The following is a 24,211-nucleotide window of genomic DNA, read 5'->3' as shown; positions in this document are numbered from 1 at the left end:
TTTGGTGTGGGAGAGTGAGTGCGTGGTAAAAAAACAGTGATATTTCCCGGTTTCTTGCAGCGTTGACGAGCGTAAACTGAGATTATTTCACCATCTGAGTAAAATCATGATCTCATTGTGTCAAAACACAAACACTGCGTCCCTGTGGCGATGCGTCCGAGGTCATCGTACGTGTGAGTTCCTCATACATTTCGGTACACGTGTTGTACGCACACACACACACACACACACACAAACAACAGCAGGTGCACTTAGCATGTAATGCTTTCCGTTACTCAGAGCTGCACATTAGTGTCACATCTGTGAGGCACAGGCACCAGTGCAGCGGCTGACACGTTCATTCATTAGAAATGGCAAAAACATTAAACATGGAAAACAGACACTGTAGCTACACACAAGTGACACCGAGACACGTATCACCAATCTTAATCAGGGAGAAATCCTCGCCAATTTAATACCAGCAACACATTAAAATGTCAAAAAAAATTGAAATCTTCCGAGGTTTGAAGAGCAGGTTGAAGGATACGTGGTGTGTGAATGGATGGATGGAGGAGGAGGAGGAGGAGAAGGAGCAGTGAAGTGGAGGTAATCAGAGGTTATTGCAGAGCAGTCAGAAGTACATCAGTCAATTTACCTTCCCCTCCTTTTTCCAGAGGGGAAACCCTCTTTCCTGATGATGGGGTGCTGGGAGAGAAGAGGGGGAGGAGGAGGAGGAGGAGGGGAGGTGAACAGTGGGTGGTGGTGAACTCTGCACGTTTCCTTATCTTCTCTCTCTCTCTCTCTCTCGCTGTCTGTGTCTCTCTCTCAGGACTCAGTGTGGACCAGAGGAGGAGCTGAGGCTTAACGTCGCTCACACGCCGTCACGCTTTCTAAGACGCTGCTCAGCCACAGACTGAGGTGAGTCAGGACTTTTTCCACAGCGCAGGAGGAGGAGGAGGAGGTGATGAAGGTGGAGAGTCTGAGGAGAAAATAGAACTTTATTGTCCAGTCGGAGCGGGAACATTGACTGTGGTCTCACCATCAGATCACCACACACACACACATACACGAAGGAAGGAAGGAGTATTAATGTCAGTAGACTAATTGGGGTTGTCGGGCATTTTGACATGATTGGGTGAGAAGGAAGGAAGGAGGGGAGGTAAAAAAGGAGGGAGGGAGGGAGGAAAAAGGAAGGTAAAAAGAAGGAAGGAAAGAAAAAGGTATAAAGGAATGGAGCGGTAAAAGGAGGAAGGGATGGAGGAAAAAAAGGAGGGAAGGAAGGGAAGAAGAAGAAGAAGAAGAAGGAAGTGAAAGAGGTAAAGAGAGAGGGAAAAATAAGAATGGAAGGAAAGTAAGAAGAAGGAGGGAAGGTTGAACATGACACAGACTCATATATGTTTTCCGGCAATTTAGCTAGGAAGGAAGGAAGGAAGGAAGGAAGGACGTGGAAGAGATAAAATGTCTCATTAACCCTGGTCACAGTTCTTCACTCTGTTACACAGTCTGTACAGACCAATGAGAACGATCTCACTGATGATGAGGGTGATCATTATAATCACACACACACACACACACACACACACACACGTGTCGCATGTTCTACGACAACAGAGAAAATAAACAAACCAAACTTTGAATGAAGGATGAAAAAAAAGTCAGCAGTTCACCAACAGAAGGTGAACGGGTTAATCTGGAGACACACCCTGAAAGTGACGGCGTGGAGGAAACAGATCAAAAGTTTAATAATTCATGATGAAATAAAACATATCACACACACACACACACACAGTGTATGCTGAGACGTGGACGTACAGAGGCTCTGCATGGACATATCGACAGATTATTCCTGTTTAATCCCATCATATTATCTGATACAGTCTGGTGACTGTGTCTACATCTAAGCCCAGGCTGCCCGTCCCCTCTCGTCTCGTCTCGTCTCGTCTCGTCTCTCCTGTCCTGTGTCTGCAGCTCATGTCGTCTCACATACAGTAGCCGTGTTGACCTGCAGGTGTCTGTGATGTGACCTGCAGGAAACTCTGTATCTCTGAAGGCTTCAGATACTAAAACAAGTTCAGGGGAAAAGGAATTTAAGGAAGGTGTGAGAAGTTAGACGTGTGTGTGTGTGTGTGTTAGTGGAGGGTGAAGTGGACGCGCGGTGGCGACCTGCGTGACCCCGGCCTGATGCTCTGACACCGGCGCTCCGAGGACGCGAGGTTAGTTCACCCGACTGCTATTTGTTATCCTGCTGTGGAAAATGCCTTCGCCGTCATATCAGGAATATCGAGCCGAGGTGTGGACGGACATGTGGCGCTGCTCTGTTAATAATAACGCGCAGCAGTGGCGCTGATTTATTTCTGCTGATATTAAAGTGAGGACTGAATGTGAGCGGGCCAGTGAACTCTGTCCTCGGCAGAATTTTAGAGTCGGACGCTAAATGAATCTGCTGTCATTTGGATTTCGAGTCATTTCTGCGGCACAAATCCGTGATCTACCTTCTCTTAATGTGTATCCATTAACTTCTGTATACAACAATAATAATAATAATAATAATAATAAGATAAAAGATTTTACATAAAGAATAAACACATCAACTAATGTGTTTTAATGTAGCAAAAACACGTGTATATATATACATATATATATATATATATATATAATATTACATAAAGGTAGTTACCAAACAACTCTAAAAAAATGTTTTTTACTGTATTTTACCGTAACTTTACAAATGTTGAGCAAAACAGTTCCAAAAATCAAGACGTCATGACACATTACCATAGAAAACGCGACTAAATATTAGCAAAAATCCTGATTTCTGTTACTAAAATAATGTTGCAAAGTGTTTAAATGTCATGATAAAAGTCATGATACGTTACAAAATGTCAGGTTGCAAAAATGTTTCAATAATTAATAAAATAACAAACATCATGAATAACTTTACCAAAAAAGTTACATTATAATGTTTTTATCAAAAAAGTCACAAACTGTTGCAATGGCACAAAACCTTATTTAAAAAATGATTTTAAACATTTTAAGTTGTCAAAACATCTTGAATTGCATTGGCCCTTCAAAATAAATCACTAGGACTCTATGTTGACATTTTTGACACAGTTATAATCTCAGAATGATCCCAAAAATAGAAATGTAGACTTATCAACTTACTGTGAGCATTTTATTTATCATAATATGCATTAATATCGTGCATATATACATTTATGTACTGCAAAATCATACATATTTACTCTGTGTGTGTGTGTGTGTGGTTGTAAAGTGAAGAATTATGGCAAAAGAAAGAAAAGAGGAGCTGAATAATTTAGTGCTCACATTATTTTCTAATGCCGTTCTTTAGAATCTGACGGCATCGCTCTCACTGTAAACGCGTGTGATGGAAAGTTGAGGGGATTTTTGGAGGACGCCTGCGAACACTGACTGATGGCAACCAGCCGACTCTCACAGCGGCTCGGCGTGTGTTCGAGCCCCGCAAACCCGTATCCCTGCCTCAGAAGCCACCGCGTGACGAATCCAAAACCAAAAAAAAAAGAGAAGAGGGCCACATATTTTATTTATGTGTCAAAAGTGGGTTGAGAGGAGGAGGAGGGAGTATCACTCTATCCGTCAGGTTGATATCATTCCATCCGCGCGGATCAATTCTCCCAGACAGAGGGCGATAAGACGGGAGGGCGAGGGAGAGGAAGAGGAGCTGAAATGGCGGTTGTATCGATCCGTCAAAGACGTACAGTGTTGCGTGTTTTGCTTAAACATCCACATAAACCCGAGCTGTCAGAGGTGGGCGGGCGGACGCTGACACTTGACCACACAGACATGGATTGTGGATTTTCTGCTCGGCTTCGCCGCAGCACATAATAGTTTTAACCCGGCGACCAAAACTCTCCTGTGAGGACAGATTTGTTCATGTTCCACAACATTTATCATAAACGTGGACAATATTTCAACTTTAAGGTCATATGGACGATCTCCAAAAGAAGAAATCAGTGTTTTTAAATCGGCATGAGCTGATATTTAGTGTTAATATTTGTCCAATATTGGTCAAAATATGACCAGATTTGATATCTGAAAGAGGGAATTTGTTTTTAGAGACAGTAAAAATGTAAATAAAAGTCGGCAACATGATTTTCGCTGAGTCATGTCGTCGGCTGCTTATTTCTTCTTTATGGGAGCAGAGTTTTTGTTGCGCAGCAGTCGGAGAATTATGTCTGTGCGATGGCTGCAGCAGCATCAATGTGTCGTGAACAGCTTTGTAGTTTAAAAAGTATGATATCAGTATCGCTTGTGATATTGGCGTCAGTATCGTACGGGAAATGAATAAATCCTTCCAGTTTAAGACCGCCGCTTCTTCATAACTAGCTTTCAGTTTCTGTTACCTAAGCCTCCCCCCTCTCTCTCCCTTTCTCTCCCCCTCTCTCGCTCTCACTTTAAACGTCACCTGACACCACATGTACGCGGTATGCTCAGGTGGATTCCGCTCAGGTATCAGACTCACTGACCTGAGACGTGCCGTAGTAAAACAAGACCTGAAGTGACCTGGATAAACATCCAGGGACCGTCAGGTGTTTAATGGATGAGTGGCACCTGCTTTACATGGCCCCTTGAAGTCACACTTAAATATTCAATATAAGACGGACGGCATTTTGTCATTCAACAGCCGCTAACGCTCTCCTGCACCAAAGTCCATTAAGAAAAGAAGCATTTTTAGCTCTCTGGGTCACACACGCTGCTGCTCTGATGCTGCCTCGTTTGTTGCGTTTATTTGACTCGGGTAAATCAGAATTATAAGTTTGACACACCGAATTTCCAAAATAAGACGTATGATCACACTGATGGAGGCAGCAGTGGATCAACGACTCCTGCGAGCCGTGACGTAAAAATGATGGATTCGGTGCAGGGAGAGTGAGGAGGTTTTACAAAGCAACACAAACGCTGAATTTGTGTCAGCACACAAAATACCCAAACTATCCCTTTAAAGCATTTCGAACATTCTCCCGCTGACATAACTTGACACCAATTTAACCCCATATTCCACAATAATCCCCCTGCCCCGCCCCTTCTTCCCCCTGTGTTTTTAAACACATGCATCTGCAGCTGCTTAAGCTCATCACATTCCAAAATTGTGAATAAGTGCAGCAGCTTTAGTGCGAGTGGAAAAAAAAAGAGGAGGAGAAGGAGGAGGAAAGAAACACAAGATATAACCTCAATTAAGACCACCCACGTAAATTTAGCTGACCGCCGTGAAATTCCCGACATCACAGAAAAAGACCAAGACAGCAACTTTGTGCTTAATGGGTTCAAGGAATTTGCCGGGCGATCCCGTCACGTCCGTCGATGCTGCACGGAAAAAAATGAAAATGAAAAAAAAATCCCGTACACGAGCGAGTGGGACCAGGAGGAAAAGGCCGTCTTCCACTCTGTGGCTACACACCTGACACGAGGGAGGGCACGAGCAGTTAAAGGAAACCGGAGGAAAAGAGCACGGGGCCATAAAACGGATAGTTTAACCATTGATCGAGAGCAGTGGTGGAAATGGCAGCTGTAAATCAATTTTATCTCGGAGCAGCTAAAGAGTGTTTTCTAATGAGGTTAATGCCACATAATGGCTAAATTTCTCTGCTTAAAAGATGCCCTCAAGGTGGCGGCGGGAGATAGATGTCGCCACGGAAAGTTTAACACCTCAGCCGCTCGACACCGCGCCTCCGTCTTTTTCTCTTTCTGCAATTTAAATGATGTTAGAGGCTTTATCCGCAGAGGGATTCCGGTGGGGGACATTATTTCATCCAGTACCACCTTTGTCTAGACAGCTGTTGGATCGATCGATACACACATCCTCCCGAAACTGAGACCTTGATTATTTCAGTTATTTATTTATTTATTTAAATGTATTTGTTTAATACCCTGAAATGGCAGCAGTGTTTCTTTCTGGGCTGGGGCCGTGGTCCGGGGGCCGGGGGGCCGAGGCCGGGTCCTGGCACTCAGTGAAAAGACAAAGTGACCCGGCACTAATAGATAATGAATCACATGGACCTCGGGCAAATAGTCGTGTTTATGAAGTCTATTGTGTTTGCAGTAGAGAGAGGAGGCCTGAGCAAACACAGAAGCACTGAAACCACGTAAACACGCACACGCACGAGGGTTAAAGGCTGATGAGTCCGATGAGATAAACGCCATTTTACGCCATTTTCTGCCTGGAAAATGAAGTTTGTGAACCTGTTTTGACCCCGATATCAAAGTCCTTATAGAAAATCAGCGATTTAAGCTTGCAGGGACACAGGAGCTGCTGGTCTACTGCTGCCTTGTTAGTCTGAGTCACTGATTGAAATCCAAACTATGGTTTCAGTCACAAGAGTCACAAATGAACACGTTTTGAACTCATCGACGGCGACAGCAGTGGATCAACAACTCAAAGCGTTTTTGCAAAGACACAAAGACACTTCCATTTTGCGTTTTTATGGTTGGTTCGATAGTTCATGGGTGTATAGATAATGCAAGTCGTGCATCCAGTGAGTTGCTACGTCACTGTTGGTATCGTGTCAAAAGCAAGTGGCAGCCGTCTCAGAAACCTATGTTAACGTTCCATTATTGGCCACGACTGTCGTCCGCAAACAAAGCTTACTTTCAGTTTCACATTGTCGTCAGTCTCTCAGAAGGAATCCTCGTTTTTGAACGTCAGAGGAGAGAATCTACTTCCTGTTTCCCTCCTGCACGTTCACGCCCCCAGTTTACTAGAACATGATTTTCAGCTGTGTTAGTTTCCTTGGATGCAGATTATCCCCTGATACGCGGCTTCAAACGAAAACACAGTCATCTTGCTGCCTCACTGACTTCCTCCCTCTTGGACGTCTGAACTGACATTGAAATAGATCTCAGCGTAAATGGCTAAACAAAACAAAGCCAAACCAAAACAAAACATGGGGGGGAAATAAAGCATTAGTATTCGGTGCATGTATGTGTGGCACATGTGTGCTATTTTTAAACGGGGATGCTGTGAAAGTGTGGAATTGGGGACAAGGCAGCCTTGCACCGGGCCGTGACACAGACTTATGTTAAACCTAATTAGATCATGATAATAGCTTTAGGGCCCCAGTGATCAATGCTAGAGGTCTGTGGAGATGAACTTTCCTTAAGTTTCAGACTGCACAGATTTCTCTCTCTCTCACACACACACACACACTCTTTTAAGGACTCTACATCGACTTCCATTCATTTCTGCAGCCTAACCAAAGCGTTATCCCAACACTTGACCTTAACCACTTCCTCAGAAAATGAGGTTCTGCCTCATTAGGACCAGGTTTTGGTCTCCATGAGGTCTACTGGTCCTGACGAGGTCAGTTATTTATGCCTGTCAAAAACAAATGCACTCAACAACCGGACGACGTGTCTCCATGTCCTCCGTCTGTTGTTAGTTGCGCTGCATATAATCAATTCATGCATTAATAATCAACGACTGAATTAATCATGAACTGTTTTGCTAATTGATTCACGAGGTTGATTCTTTATTTTCTTTATAATAACATTAAGTTTTATGATTTTTGCAGCTTCTAAAATTGTTTCTTTGACAGTGAACTGAATCTATTTGGTATGAGGAGAATTTTAAGGACGGAGACTAACGGTAATTATCTGATTTGTTCATGAAATATGTCAACAACATGTTATGTAACCATTACAATTGTAAAATAGCTTGAATATTACCTTTTAGCACCAAAAAAAAACATCTAATCATGGAAAACCAAAATCACATGACCCAGGAACTTTTAAAACTTTTATCACCATGATTTTTTGTCACATTTCTGCCATTTTCTAAAATCATCAACGGTTCCTACAATAATGATAACAATGTTAGGTTGCAGCCTCTGTGGTCTCTAATGGTCAGATTATTGACCAGTGTGTGGTCAGTGTTGGGACTTTTAAATAGCCTGCATCAGTGCCACATCCACCACCAACTGGATGGATATGATTAAGAATTCTTTAATGCCCATGTTCATAATTCATAAAGCCTGTCTGACGACGCCTCCTGAGACTTATCCAAGCGTTTCCCATAATCCACCGGTCCACAGTGTCCATCTTCCACATCACACATAGCCCGTTGTCCACTGTGAGCTGCGGGTGAAGTTTTCTGCATCTGCTAATGTGCGAGCCAGTTTCTGATGAATCTCAATCAATGAATTATCAATTATTACATTAGTCACGAACTATTTTGAGTGTTTTCTCTGATTGTTCAGCTTCTTAAATGTGAATATTTTCTGGTTTCTTTGCTCCATATAACAAAGAAATCATTGATCCTGAATCATTTTGGTTTGTGGACAAAAGATAACATTTGAAATACCAACCAAGTAATCAATTAATGGAGATTAATCGAATAATTGTATGTGTTTTTGTTTTGTTGAGCAGTCATTTGTTAGTGCAATCTAAAATCAGGGTGAAGTAATTCTTTGTAGTGATATATATATATCATAGTGTCATCGGCGTATACTGTGATCGTATGGAGCAATTGTATATTCTATATTTTCTGGTTTCTTTGCTCCATATAACAAAGAAAAAAAACATTTAAACTGTTTGTGGACAAAACAGGACATTTGAGAACATCATCATTGTGACATTTTTCAACATTTTATGGACCAAACAACACATCGATTAATGGAGAAAATGAATCCATTATGAAAATAATCATTAGCTGCAGCTTTACTGGAAGCATTTTACACAGTCTAAGGTTTTTGCAGTGACATCATAGGGATTATGAGGACCGTTAGAACTGTGACACACAGTTAAAGACAATTTGGCTTCATTTAAAAATGATAATCTGGATGAGTCTTGTTTGTCTTGTCCTGAATTATCAGCGGCTAAAGACACTCGACTGTCAGCGGACGAGTGGAACAGCCTCTGGAACTTGTTGTGTGTTTTATAGAAAGCCGTTATGTCTGGTTTGTCCTTTGTCGTCTTATCTCGACACGATCCAAACCATTAGAGCTGCAGTCGTCTGTGGATGTTTGAGGTTTGTGGAGTCAATTATTAAAATATCCATGTTTTGAGATGGGATGATCACAGACACATGAACTTGACTGGGTGAAATCTGTCCCTCCGTGAAACTCTCTGCTCTTATTAATACATTTATTGTCCGACTTTGAAGTGTAGACAGTTTTTGTCAGTGCTGCTGCTGCAGAAATGACTTGTATGCAGAGTAGGAGTAGTAGAACTTCCCCTCTCTGTGATTCGTCAAAGCTTCCCGTCACACCACAGATTTAGTTGTGAGGCTGTAAAAAGAGTCCTAAGGATGATCAAGGAGTGTTCTTCTCTCTCTCTCTCTCGGAAAACTTGATTTACATTATTCTGAAAGGCTGTAATGGAATAAATGATCAATAACACTTAAATAAGGGAAAGAAAGTAAAGTACCTTTAAAGACTAAAACCCCCATTCAGTCTCGGTTGAAAGATCCGTCCTGACTGATCTAATCATGTCCGAATGCGTCCAGAGCAAACGGATTAGAGGCTCCGCCTCTTCAGCTGACGTCCGCAGCAGTTTCAGTTTAACGGCCATTTTGTGTAACAGCAGCGTGAGTAGAGCTTTGACTCCCTCGTGTCTCCTGTCGTCAGAGACAATAAGATCTCCAAAAAAAGACATGACATGTTTGAACTAAGAGTGCAAAGAAGCCGCGTCTGACCGCGCGTGGGCACAGCGGAAGAATCCAGAACCTGTTTTAGTGCCAGATGTGAACAGGCGTCTGAATTGGGCCCTAAGTGTCGGGCGGTCAGTCCTCTGTTCCACATCAGCGCGTCTCTTGTTGAACGGGTTAATGGCTCGAGGTGTAAACGTCTCCGAGTCGTGGATTAGACCACAGACGCTCTGTATGAGTGCACTCCATTTACCATTTAGCATTTAGCAGCAGAGCTGCTGTTTCTGTTGAGAAAACGACGCGGGCCACCTCACAATTCTGATGTAATTGGACACTAAAGTGACTCCAAAGATTTCAGCCGCTCCTCCTCCTCCTCTTATTCTCCCCTCTCCCTCTGTTTCTCCTTTAAGCCGTGAGTCACAGGCGATGTGAACACGCCGGGAAGGTGAAACATGCAGGCGGTGACCTAATAAGGAGACCTTTGAAGTGTGCCCATTAATACAGCTGTCCGAAGAATATTCCATAATAGAATATACTATATTTAAAGTTGTTTTATGTGCCTTATATCTGGGTCTGTGGCGCTTTAATACAGCTGTGAATTACCTGCACTGACACCTTATTAGCAGCAGTGGGGAGCGCGGGGGACACAGTGGGAGGCTGTGGAGGCTCGGTGCGGCGCACGTTCATGTGTTCACCAGCAGCAGCAGCAGCAAACACGGTGACTGCTCACTGTGTGTGACCTGCTGTACATGACATTTATATTCTGCTTGACCTTCACTGGGTAAAAGAGTCTGTTAACATCCTCAAACTCAAACACGACTGGTGGAAAATGTAGAAAAGTGTCCAGCAACCGTGATGAATAATGGATAAAATACAAGAAAACAAGTGAAAAAATGATATCAAACAAGAAAACGGGTGCTATACAAGAAGATACCTGATGTAATACAAGAAATGAGTATAATACCAGACCAAAATATACCATAATACAAAATAAAACTTGCTACAATACAAGACACATTGATATAATGCAAGAAAACAAGAAAATTGATATTACGCAATATAAAACAAGACAAATAAAATAAAATATGAGAAGTAAACTCATTTAATACTAGACATGAAAACAATACAAGACAGAAAATTGTCATTATACAAGAAATATGGATATAAAGCAAAGAATGGAAATAATAAAGACAAGAAAAAGATAATATACGAAAACAAGTCGTAAAAAAGGACATTGAAATAGATTAAATACAAAACAAAATAGGTAGAAGATACAAGAAATAATAGAACAATTCATGTAACACAAAAAGGAACAAATGTAATATGAGAAAAAAATCATCTGAATTTACTCAAAATGGTCAAGAACAGCAATAATCATATTCAATACAGACTTATGAAGTTTAACAATAAATAAACAAAGTTTCAACAGTGGTTCGGGGGTGGAGCCGGTCGACTTTGAAATAGAAAGGTTGAACGTTTGATTCCCCGTTCTACATGAACATGCTGATGAACACACTTTTACCCTTTATGTTTTCTCCTGATGGAAACGTGTGAAACATGTATGAATAATAATGTGGATGTGAGTGAATGTGAGTGAATGGGTGAAAACTGCAGCTTTGAGTCACAGGGACTTGTGAAGATGTGAGTTCTGAAACCTCACACACACACACCCACACACACACACACACTCTGAGACTCAGCAGCACTTTTGTTCACTTCTGGCCTCTTTAACAAAGCGACTGTTTTTTAATGCCATGTTGTGGCTCTTTTTTATTCCCGACTCAGGAAACCTTCCAGCGTCTCTTCTTTTCTTTTTTTTTTTCTTTAAAGCGTGTGACTCAAATCCCCCTCCTCTACTCCTGTGTCTGCTCTTATTATGAACAGTAGCGGTAACAGAGCAAAGCATATACTCCTTTGGAAGCTGTTCACGCACTCTGAAGGACCGCTCTCCACCACCACCACCACCAGCACCACCAGCAGCACCACTGCTGCTGCTGCTGCTGCCGCCGCCGTCGCCTCCCCCACGTCTTTTGATTGATATGTGAAATCCGTCTGTGTGCCGGGCTCTAAAGCCCGGTCCCTGTGTGTGTCTGAAAGGTGCTCATTGTCGACGAGAGACCACTTTGTCAAGAAACAATCCTGTTCCCAAGGAAGCCGAGAATGTCTTTAAAAAAAAAAAAAAGAGAAAGAAAGATACGGGGCCCTTTTATTGTGTACAATTTGGAGGAACTTTAATTTTGTGTGTGAGGTCATTTTAATCCTGATGAATTTTTATAGTAGCGCTTGTAGTTCAATGCCTGCTTTGCCCCCAATGCCTCGAAAAGAAGGGGAGGAAAATAAAGGAGGGAATCGAGGACGGGGGTTAGGAAAGAGTGCATGGAAAAAAAAAAAACCCTCCCACCCACAGGCACGGGCAAACAATCCTGAACTTAAAGTGTCACGGAGAGTGCGGAGGACGCGTAGAGTCCTTTGTCCCCGGGACACATTGGGATGTATTTAAGTTCTACAAAGGACAGGCTCCTGAATGGAGGCTTGATTTCTGCTACAAGGTTTTTTAAAAAATGCCCGCTCTAAGGAGAGATTGGCATGGGATAAAGTTTGTTGCGTTGGTGGTAATCTCTCATCCAAACCACCCAAGATATCCAGTCGACGCTGCTGATGATTACGGTCACAAAGGCTCACAAACTTTCTGCTTAAAACAGTGGTTCTCAAACTTTTATATACCAAGTACGACCTGAGAAACTGCTCTTGAAGTACCCGCCTGGGTTACGGTTAGGCACCTACACTCGGATTTAGAGTCTCCGATTTGTCTAATCCCCCAAATCTGCATGTTCTTGGACAGTGGGAGGAAACGGGAGAACCTGGAGACAACCCAAACATGCCAACTCCATGCAGAAAGGCCCTTGTTGTTCCTGACCCAGTCTGAACTTGTGCCAGAGAGAGAGAGAGGCAGACGCGGCGGTCGTAAAGGGTCAGAAACCTTCTGGTCTTGCATCATTTAAAACAGTGGTTCTCAAACTTTTGTCGACCTGAGAAACTGTTCTTGAAGTACTCGTCTTCTACCGCTTTATCCTCCACATGAGGGTCACGGGGGAAACGATTGTCCGTCCATCACAGGGACTCATAGAAGCAACCGTTCACACTCAAGTTTTAGAGTGTCCAATTTGTCTAATCCCTCAAATCTGCATCCAGGACAGTGGGAGGAAACCAGAGAACCTGGAGACAACCCAAACATGCAGAAAGGCCCTTGTTGTTCCTGACCTGGGTTGCAAACCACTCTGAGGTCTTCTTTGGCGTAACACCACGATCACCGATGTTAAAATACGGTGGTGTAAATAGGAGAACAGAGTCTTTTCCTGCCTAGTCTGACATCTCCTACGACGACGTGCTCCTGGAAAGCTCTGACGCCGTGTAACATACAGACCTGGACGAGACGATGAGGTGGAAGAAGGTGCAATTGTGAAACGGGTTTTTCTTTGAGCTTCTGGTGACAGAATATCCGCCTCTTTGGCGTCTCCTCAGGGGACGACCACGGAAGTCGCCGAGGCTCTCCGGCGACCCACCTCTCCGATGACCCATGACCTCACACAGTGAAAGACAAAAACATGGTGTAGTCAACCCTCAGTTTTGAAAATATTCCCATAGAAAGTTCCCACTTTTAAAAGTTCCCGGAACCTGCTAATGATACGATTGGCGATTCATGATCGACAGATCAGACAGATTGTTTATCACTTTTTGACCCTGAGAAACCTTCACAGAGTTGGAAGTTCTGTCTTCTCCTTCACGATAATAGAGCTAATATTTCTTCTTTTGTGTAAACTAATGGTCTTTATTTGAGCTGCGGGTTTCTGTCTTTTTTCATGTGGGAACTTTGTGTTTGTTGTGTTCTGTCGCCGCCGCCGTCTTCGCCCTCTGGCCGCCTTCTCGTCCGCTCCGGTCTACTTGGATGTGAGCCCATTAAAGACGGAGCAGTAGGCGAATGTAAACAACGGGAGAAGCTGTGTGGAAAAATGTGAATTTGGGTTGCAGTGCATTTTTTTTAGCTAATGAAAGCACTAGATAAACACGTTAACTTGTCTCACTTTTGTCGCCGCTCTTCGGGAAAACGGTGCATCCTCGCAGGAGGCCCGCTCATCACCATGGCGGCTAAATGGAAACTGGATCTTGTTTGAGGAACGGCAGGGTGAGACCAAACAGCATGATTCATAATGGTTATTTATGTACTATGTAGCTGAGACTCAGCAGGGGGCAGAGGCATGGTCTTTACTAAGTACATCTTTCTCTTTTTTTATTTTCTTCTTCTTCTTCTTCTTCCTCGCTCAGGCGGCGAGCGGAGCTTGTGCTCGCACGTCTATCCTGGTAAATATTTCTCATATGGAAACTGAAAATACATTTTTAAAAAAAAAATGTTTGTTTTTTTTTTGATCATGAACCAAAATAACGAGTGTAGGAGTCGCCGCCGCCACCGTCGTCGTCGTCGTCGGGCGGACGTTGCGGTCGCGTCGCATTCTCCGGGCAAAGAAACGAGGTGCATTCAAGAAAGTTTGACTGGTTGTTTCCTCGAGTTCATAACAAAATAAACCACTGACATTAAAACGCAGCAGTAAGACACAAGCTCCTTCATTTTTCCTCTAACTGCCCTTTTTTTTTCCCTCTCCTCCCCCTAACTTTCTCTCCCCTCCTCCCTCTGTTCTGAGACGCAGAGATCCAAGTGCGCGATGGTGCATTACTAAGGACACCTGCTCTGTGGATGTGGCCAGGCAGATTGACTGTGTGTGTGTGTGTGTGTGTGTGTGTGTGTGTGTGTGTGTGTGTGTGTGTGTGTGTGTGTGTGTGCGTGCGTGCGTGCGTGTGCGTGCTCTTATTCATTCATCAATTTTTAGGCTGAGACTGGGACCAAACCTATCAAAACTGTTCTGAAGTCAATCTGTCCATTTCTGCCTGAAATTATGCATAATGGGCTTTTAATTTCCGTGCCATGCCTCGCGCTCAAGCCGCAGTGTCCTTCTCGGAGAACAGCACGGAGCTCAAACTGTGAGGGCGTGGAGCGTTAAAGGGACAGTTCAGGTTCAAGTGGTGGAGAAAAATGGCATTTTAGCTACTTAACAAAAAGATCTACACCCGTAATATATCTGCGATATCACGGTTTTATCTCAAATACAAGTTCAACCACTCACTCTCCCACACCAAATCCCATCGATACAACACCATTTTTAGCGATCAGGAGCTGAAGAGGGGCCTACATATGTCTACGACCTGTTAAGAACATGTTCACTATTATATCTCACGGTTACAATACTTTTTCCAACTGTAAATTCAACTTTGTAAACCACTCACTCTCCCACACCAAATCCCATTGAGAAATCTAACGTTTTTAGCGATCTGGAGTTCAGGAGCTGCTGGTCTACTTCTGCTCCATGTGGTGAATTTGTATCACTTAGGTGAAACTGAACAAAGATTTTTTAAAGCCGAACTCACTAAATAACACATTTGAATTTCCTAATGTTGGCAGCAGCGGATCAACACCTCTGTGTGAGCTGTGACGTAAAATCGCTGATTTTCTCAATGGGGTTTGGTGCAGGAGAGTGAGTGGCTCACAAACTTCAGTTTCCCGCTGTCAGTAAATGAAAGTCACGTTCTCAAGACACTGTAGACTTAATATGACCTAGATTTAATGAGCTTAGTCTTCTTTTAAGAAGCTGAAATCTGTGGTTTTTTTTTGTCAACTCAGTGCTTGCTTTGTCGCAATAACTCGTACAAGTACACTTCAAAAAGTCCTCCGCTGCCCTTTTTAATGTAAAAAGATCACCGTTAAACTTCACACTGTGGAATATATGGGGAGGGGATTTAAATAATACCGTGAACAGACATTGTTCTGTCTGTAAAAATCAGAGTTTTTGGGGGGAGTCTTCACCCTCGGCGACGTCGTCTCCACAGACACATGCTTTGACCTTTGTATCCTTTCCACTTGTCATTTCATTAATTCCCAAAAGAGAGAGAGAGAGGGGGAGAGAAAGAAAGTCATATTTCCAGAGCAGAGGAAGGCGAGCGAACAATCTGTTCTGTTACATTATCCTGTACCTTTCTCTCGCTCTGGGAACGAGAGAAAGGAAGAAAAGGAAGCGAGGAAGGCAAACGGGGGAGAAACACTTTTTTTTTTTTACCTTCTTCTTCTTATCGACGTTTGAATGAGTTCTGTTCACATCCTCTCCTTAACCCCCCCGCCCGCCCCGGCCGACCACTGTACCCCCGCGCTACACAAAAATACAAAACCCATTCACTTTGTATGTAGGTCACATTACAGCGGTGTGGAGCTATTGGACACGGGCTTAGATAACTGTTTGTCGAGTATTAAATGCTTTCGCTGCCTCAGCAGCCTCCGCCGCTGGTATTTCTCACACAGCTGTGCGAGTGAAAGGAGGCAGCGAGGAAGCGCTGCAGCAGAAACCACGTCACACACACACACACACACACACACGGAGCTTTCAACTCCTCACATAAAAGTCGCCGCATGTGTGAAGTTGAAAACTGTAAACGCGAGCCGAACCCGCTTGACCCCGCGAGGCGTCGACTTGCTCTTTTTGGTTTTCGCTTGTTATCCCACGTTTGCGTGACCTTGCTCGCCGCCCGTGTTCCCACAGCGCCGGCCCTAATGGGTCAGATACTCTCCGACATTATCTCCGCCACACCCACCTGCTTTTATCTATTTTATTATGTTTTTTTTTTACACCAGGCAGAAAAAGAGGGAAGCGTTGACTTAACACAGAAAAGCACGGCACGAGAAGAAGGGCACGTCTCCACTGTGCTTTTTTGCCCTCTGTTGTCTTTGCATGAAATGAAAGATGCAAGTGTGTGTGTGTGTGTGTGTGTGTGTGTGTGTGTGTGTGTGTGTGTGTGTGTGTGTGTGTGTGTGTGTGTTATCCTCTCCCTCTGTCCTTTGTATGAAATGAGCCCAGATGGTGATTGATTTTTCAAGTGCTGACATCCCTGCTTGAGAAGGACCCCTCCTCTGCTCTGCTCTCACACACACACACACACACAAACACACACACACACACACACACACACACACACACACACACACACACACACACAGCACTGCACACACACACACATACCCTTCTTTGTGCCAGTAAGTGGCGCACTAACATCTCAGTGCCATCATCATCTTTGTGACTGCCAGCAACCACCATTGATTGACAAAAGTATGCATGCAAACAAACACACACACACACACACACACACACACAGAAGAGGCGGTCATTCCCTCCCTGACCATATTTGCAGAAGTGGTGAAACATGAAAACACGGGAGCAAAATTAGATCTGTAATGAATAAAACGTCAATCTGTGACTTTTTCTTCTTTTAAAAGAAGCTAAATCTACAGCGTCGATGATCTGAAAGTCACATTTTCATCATTTATCGTCAAAGAAATGCCAAGAAACTCACTTGTTTTCTTTTAAATCACCGCTTATTATTAGTATAATTGGTTTCTAATACATTTGGTGTGATAAACTCTTAAACTTTAACATTTTTGATGGTTTTGTTTCAAAAGTTCCCATAAAACTAAGAAATCATTATACTCCATATTTCTGAGAAAAAGTCAGAATTATGACTTTGGTCTCTGAATTCTAAATCAGAATTTTGAGAAAAACTGTCAGAATCAATCTCAGAATCCCGACTTTAATCTCCAATTCTGACTTTAATCTCAGAATTCTAAATCTGAATTATGAGATTATAATCAGACATCCAACTGTACAACTTGAGATCTGCAAAACAGACAAAAGCAGGGATGAGGCCGTACAATACGACATAAAATTGATTAGATTTGATCCAAAAGCCTTAAATATCACAAACATTGTTAATGAAGACCAGGTTGTAAGAAGAGACTTCCACCAAGTCTAACAATAACCTGTTTAAAGCCAGTGATGGAGAATATTCAAGGATTGTCTCCACTCTGAGGGACGGACGGACACAGAGACAGAGGGACGGGCGAGCGTGGGGGTGAAGCGGCGGAGAGCTGTGCACGCCACAGCAGCCCTATTGAGTTAAAGTGGCTGTGCGGCTAAATGATGTCATTGGCTAACTAGGCGTTCTCAGGCCATTGCCTCTGTTTGCGTGACTAAATACATACAATTAAGGCCTCGGCACTTCTCAATCTCTGTGAACTCATTGTTATCCCCGGGTTCAAGTGCACTGATAATGGGGGCCAGAGGAAAACAGGCGTAGCAGTGAGAGACACAGAGACACAGAGACACAGAGAGAGACAGAGCTGGTGGGTAAAAGAGACGTCTCATTAATAGTGGCATTCGCTTTCACCCCAGCAGCTCCACTCAAGCCTCTGCTCACTCATCTGTTCCCTTCTTCTTCTTCTTCTTCTTCTTCTTTCCTCTGGCTCTCATTGTCTTACTTTTCTCTTTTATACCCCTTTTTTTCACTGATTTTCATCCATCCATCCATCCATCCATCCCTCCATCCCTCCACCCCACCACCCCCCCTCTGTTTCTGTGTCTCTTACCACTCGGTGGATGTGAGGATGCTTTGTGTACACGCTGTTTGTTCCCATACAGTGGGGGTCTTTCACACAGGGGCAGAGTATGATGACACACACACACACACACACACACACACACACACACACACCATTGTTAACCAGTTCCACACTGAGTGGACGGACATTTGACAGGCTGAAAAAAAACAGTGAAAGAAACTGGTTTCTATTAAAGGCCTCGTGTGATTTTTTCTTTTTTGAAAACAAAAGTCAAACTTTAATATTCTTTAATCTTCAATTCTGACTTTCATCTCTGAAATCTACATCTGTATTAAGATTAGATTTAGATAGATTCTGTCTGAATTAATCTTGGGAATTCTGAATTTTTTTCCCTACATTTCGTACTTTATTCTTAGAAGTCTGACTTCTGAGATAAAAATTCTGATTTGTTACTTAAATCTTGGAATTCTGACTTTTATCCCTAGATTTCTGACTTGATTCTCAGAGTTCTAAATCTGAAGTTTGAGATTAGATTCAGAAATCCAAGAATAATGTAAATCACAGTATCCTGACTTTATTCTCAGAATTCTGAATTTGATCCGAAATTCTGAATCAGAATTCTGAGATTAGACATTGAATTCTGAGAAAAAGTGTAATTTATACTTTCATATGTTAATCTCTGAATTTTTTTCCCCTAGATTTCTGACTTTAATCTCAGACTTCTTAATCCAAATTGTAAGATTGGATTTAGAAATCTATGAAAAAAAGTAAAAGAGTAGATCTCAGTATCCTAACTTTAATCACGGAACTCTGAGATTAGGAAAAAGTCAGAGTTGTACTTTAATCTCGGCATCAAAAATCCCAGAGCCTCGTAATCCTCCGTGTGCTGTGATACAAAAACTGAATCATCCACAAAGGAAACACTGTAACCAAGCCTCAGTTGTGGCCCGGCTACTGCAGTGGAGGTCACATTGTAGACCCCCCACACACACACACACACACACATAAACCACTCACACACATGAAGCAGCTCGAGTGTAATCGTCTAAAGCGAGACTTCCCTGATGGCTGCGACGCTTGACAGTGATGCCCTCAAGTCTCACAGAAAACTCTGTAACTGGAGAACAATTGCTTCTGTCTGTCTTGAGTAACTGGATCAGCACGCCGTCGTCCCTGCACACACACACACACACACACACACACTCCATGACTTCAGCAAACATTACAGTGACTTAAACTTAACTTTGATTCATTAATTCAACATCTCCTTTTTCTTAAAATGTAATAATGCACACTTTTGATCTCAGTGTTTTTAACAGGAACCTTTGTTTTCTGTGACCGTTTGCTCTCCCACACCAAACCTCATAGAGGACACAGGAGCTCGTGGTCTACTGCTGCGTCGTTTGCTAAGTCTGTGTGAGTGAGTTTTATCGGCGTAAACAAGTTTATGGACTTTGTTGCAGGAGGTTATTGGTTTTACAAAGTGGCACAAACGTCAGTTTCCTGTTGGAATAACGGCGTCTGACAGTGAGGTAAAGGGACAAATGTTTTCTTAAGGGGTCAAAGAGAGTTTTTAATTTTAAATGCTTAGTTTTGGATTAGTTTTTTAAGTTTTAGATGAAAACTTAACACATTTAGTTCGTTTTGTAAACACACAATTCAGTTTCAGTCAGATATCGATTTTTTTTATCAGTTTTAGTTTTAGTTTTTTCCTTAGTTTTTTGTTAACATAATAACATTTTGTTTACCTTCCTGTTCCACTCTGTTAAAGTTAGACGTCCCGTGTCTCACGCTGGTTCGTGTAACAGCAAAAGATCACTAAACTCATTCTTTGATAGAACTTTATTATCGTCCTGGACCACACACACACACACACACACACACACGTGTGTGTGTGTGCGTTGTGGTGGCGTGGTGATGGCGGCGGCAGCAGCAGCCGACGTAAATGGATCTTATTTAGCGGCACGTCAACACGTGTAAGGGGGCTTACGGCTCATTACTCTGGGCCGCGATCCCCTCTGCTCACCCACTGATGGATGGCAAGGGCAGCGTGGTGGGGGGAGGGGGGGGTGGAGGTGGAGGGCGGGATAAGAGAGCAGGATGGACACTTCCTTCCTCACTTCCCTCCTCTCTTTTATGCTTCCTCTCCTGACTTTGCTGCATCGCCCTCCTCCCTCACATTGAATATAATTTTCCGATAATAAACGACTACATTTATCTCTTCTATATGCGACTGACACGCTCGCGCTCGCCGAGGAGTAAATCAGCCCCCACTTCATCGCCCGCTGCGGGGTCTGCGCTGAGGAAAATCTGTTGCACATATACTGTAGAATTAACTTCTAACTTTTTTTATACTTTATACGCTCGCTGATTTACCTTCGTCTTCTGTCACTTTTATTGATCTGAAGGGGTGACTGCTCTGCTCTCAGCGCGTGTGTGCGTGTGTGTGTGTGTGTGTGTGTGTGCCATTGTCATCTCTTAACATCACCCCCTCTCTATTTCCCCCGTCATTCATTGAATTTACAGCCTGGCTCTAGCTTTTATTAGTCAAACGCTTCAGATTAATCCGTTTTTTAACCCAAAAAAACCAGAAACAACAACATTCTGGAACACGTTTTGACACCAAAAGCACAGGTGTAATAAGAGCATTGGTGGCTGGGTTCCATTAAGCTGCTTCCCTCTCTTGCAGGGTCCTTGTGTTGTTGCACCTGAACACAACAGAGGCTTTGTTAATGATCAGTGACACCTGCTCTGCTTTTTGCTCCCGCCAAAAACATGGCTGCCAACAGACACACACACACACACATGCATAAAAAAATATCAGCTGCTTAACAAAAGGCTCACCGTATAGACTCCACTTCATTTTCACGTATTTATCTCACACTGACGTTTGTAAACCTCTCGCTCTCCTAAACCAAACCCCATAGAGAAAATCAGCGATTTAACATCACAGCACATGGGAGCTGTTGATCCACTGCTGCCTCCATAACCAAGTTCAAAGATCTTATTTTATATCTTCCATGTTTTAAAACCTGTGCTCACGTTAAACGCAGTGACACAAAGTGACCACACGAGGCAGCAGTAGACCAGCAGCTCCTGTGTCCCCGTGAGCTAAAATCGCTGATTTTCTCTCCGCGTCAGATCTACATACTTTTCATGTTTCACCTTCTATGGTTCAGACTCCTTTAGGGTTTGAGTGCAGCTGAAGGGGCGTGGCTTCTAATCTATAGTAACGTTTTTTTTCTAACACGTTTAGAAACAAATCTCTTCCAGTTACTTTGTCCGTGTCTCCAGCTCACTGTTACAAATCCGGGCCTCTGGTTCCTGTGGTGAACTTTTAAACCCTTACATTAGCTCCCTGACACTTAATTGTTACCAGCACTCAAACCTGTAGCTGTAACCATGTGAGCCATGACATACGGCTACCACACACACACACACGTACTGTATACTGCTTCCAGAGCACTCAGTCAAGTCCGTCTCTCTCTTCTTAAGCTCGTCGAGCATTCCTCTCATTCATGGAAGCAGGGCCTCCTAGTGAAGCGCTTAATTGGCTGCAGATTGCTCTTTAACCTCAGGGTTACACACACACACACACACACACACACACACACACACACACACACACAGACAGAAGCAAACACCCACACACACTCATGCGCACGTGCACGCTCACCACTTGTGCAGGCTGTTAACGTCTTGGGGGAAATGGAGTGTGGTTTTTACAACTCATTGGGGAGGTCAGAGGTCAGCAGATTTGTAACAGACAATCCCTGAGGATCTGTCAGTCAGGGCTGAGACGCGGCGGTGGCGGCTACCACACACACACACACACACGCTCACTTAGATTTAAGACCTCGAAACGGCGAATGTGACGCGAATAAATGGTGTGAAACTGTGAAACGCTCCGAGGTGAAACGAGATCCTCATTGTTTACGTTAAGTGTCGCGGGAAGAAACAGGTGGAGTCTGTGTTTAGCGACGAGGAGCCGGTGATCGGATGGAGAGGATAAAAAAAAGGGGAGAATGTGAGGAAGTTCCCGTTTCTTTGTAAGCACTTGACTAAAAGTCAGCGTTTTATCCTCTTTTTATTGTACATAATATATACAATATACATATATATATTATTGGAGGAATGTCGCGGTTTTACTCGGCTTTAAACGATCCTCTAATCATTAAAAATAAGTTGCCTCACTAGCGCCCTCTACAGCGTTTATTTATTTTTGCACAATGAAGAAAATCTGCTGAGACTTGAGTGTAAAACATATTATTAGTTTAGTTATTTTTACTAAAGAAGAGACAACATTCAGGGAAAATGTAAAAAAACAACATTTAAGGTTCGGGTTTAAGGTCTTGGAATTGGACCCACAACCTTCCAGTTGAAAGACAGAAGACTGGCCCTACCACTGATCCACCATGGCTCAATCCTAACTCCTTACACTTTTACTTCTAAAACTTAAGTACACGTCATATCAGAAAATGCACTTAAAAAGTGACTTCAGCTTCTACCAAAGTCATTTTCTGGTCACATGATTGTACGTTTTACTTTTAAAAGCGTCGTGTGATTATTAATCAGTCGCCTTGTCATGTTTTTGCCGTTTTTCTTCTTGTTTGTGAAACCGACGCGTGGGACTGGATCAGTGCTGACACCACTTCACATTTCAGTCCTCTCTGTTTTTCAGTTCTTGGCCCGTCACCTCTGTGTGTGTGTGTGTGTGTGTGTGTGTGTGTGTGTGTGAGTGCGTGCGTCTCTCGCTCCCCGGAGCCTCCGTTTTTGAACCCCGTGCCCAGACTCGTCCACTTTTCGTCTCGCTGGCTGCGACCGCTTCAAGTGACTGTGCATGTGTGAGTGTGTCTGTCTGTCTGTCTGTCTGTCTGTCCTACAGGGAGCACAGACTCCTACACAAAGCAGACGCTCGGACCGTCGCTGAGATTAAACCAGAGCCGCAGACAAAGACGCATTTGTCGTTGTTGTGTTTTTGTTTTTTTCTCTCGGGCCTCATCGGGGATGAGAGAGAATTCCAAATCAACAACTGCACATACTCCTCTTTACTCTTTTATTTTCCTCTTCATTGGACATTTATAGCGTAATTTAAACTATAATTTAGCATTTGTCGTTGTTTTTTTTGAACATTTTCTTATTGGTGCATGTGTGTGGGTGTGTTAGTCACTTCTCTCGCTTCTCCTTATTGTTCATGATTCACGGTGAATATGTTTTTCTGCATGACTCACTCTCCTCGCGGAGAAGAGAGAAAAAAAAGCAGACAATTACAATCTGTCCCGCTCCCATCGGCTTCTTTTACTCTTTTACCCTGGAATTTACAACTAATAATATTACAGTGAGAGAGAAGAAGAATAATGAACATGAGATGAAGGTGAAAGTGAAGTGAAACGGCATTTAGACTAACAAGGAGGTCTTTGCAGGGGGAAGCTGTGATTGTAACACGGGGAAAAAACAGGGATTTTCACGTCTAATAACTTTTATAGACACGCGATTAAAAGGGCAGGAAACAAAAAAAGTCAAATAAAAAAAGATGATTCAAAATGCCTGATAAAAACGACGATTTTGATGCAGCGTGTGGAAGAACTCAACTAAAGTCCGAGTTTGACGTCGTCGGGAAGCGGCGTGGCATCATGGGAATTGTCGCCTTGTTTGGTTCAAGTGTGCGTTTGTGTTTCAGTCGAGTTGTCGTGATCCACTGGCGACAAACGCACACAATGGAAATAAAAAAACATCGGCTATAATTAAGACCTGGCTCACAGCGACTGCTGCGACCCACACCTTTGTTTACTCCGATCCAATCCAACTTTATTTGTAAAGCACTTTTTAAAGCCATAAAGAATCATATATAAAAGACATAAACGCTCACACGAGGCAATAACATGCGTCTAAAAATACAATACACAAAAGGACCTTTAAACATAACAATAAGCAAAACAATAAATTAACAAATTAAAATAAAATAACGTATATAACTCACGTTATTTTATTTTAATTTGTTAATTTATTGATTTGTTTATCTGTAGTTGCAGCCTTCATCTTCTCTAAGAAAAGGCTGCTAAAATAGTTATAATATTTGTGTTTTCATGTATTCTGATTCACTAAAACTACTTTAAAAGGTG

General features: G+C 43.0%; 1 protein-coding gene across 2 annotated transcripts in view; it reads left to right on the top strand.

Moving 5' to 3' along the window:
* Positions 1–24,211, top strand: part of znf536 (zinc finger protein 536) — a 248,216-nt gene that overhangs the window by 56,805 nt on the left and 167,200 nt on the right. For both annotated transcript variants that reach the window (XM_044030798.1, XM_044030797.1), the window contains exon 3: positions 809–897. The gene's annotated coding sequence lies outside the window, so the exon portion shown is untranslated. The remainder of the gene's footprint in view (positions 1–808; positions 898–24,211) is intronic.

This window comes from Solea senegalensis, linkage group LG7 (genome assembly GCF_019176455.1).
Source record: "Solea senegalensis isolate Sse05_10M linkage group LG7, IFAPA_SoseM_1, whole genome shotgun sequence".
NCBI classification, from domain to species: Eukaryota; Metazoa; Chordata; class Actinopteri; order Pleuronectiformes; family Soleidae; genus Solea; species Solea senegalensis.
Note: the sequence above shows the minus strand (reverse complement) of the source record. Positions and strands in the feature narration are given on the sequence as shown.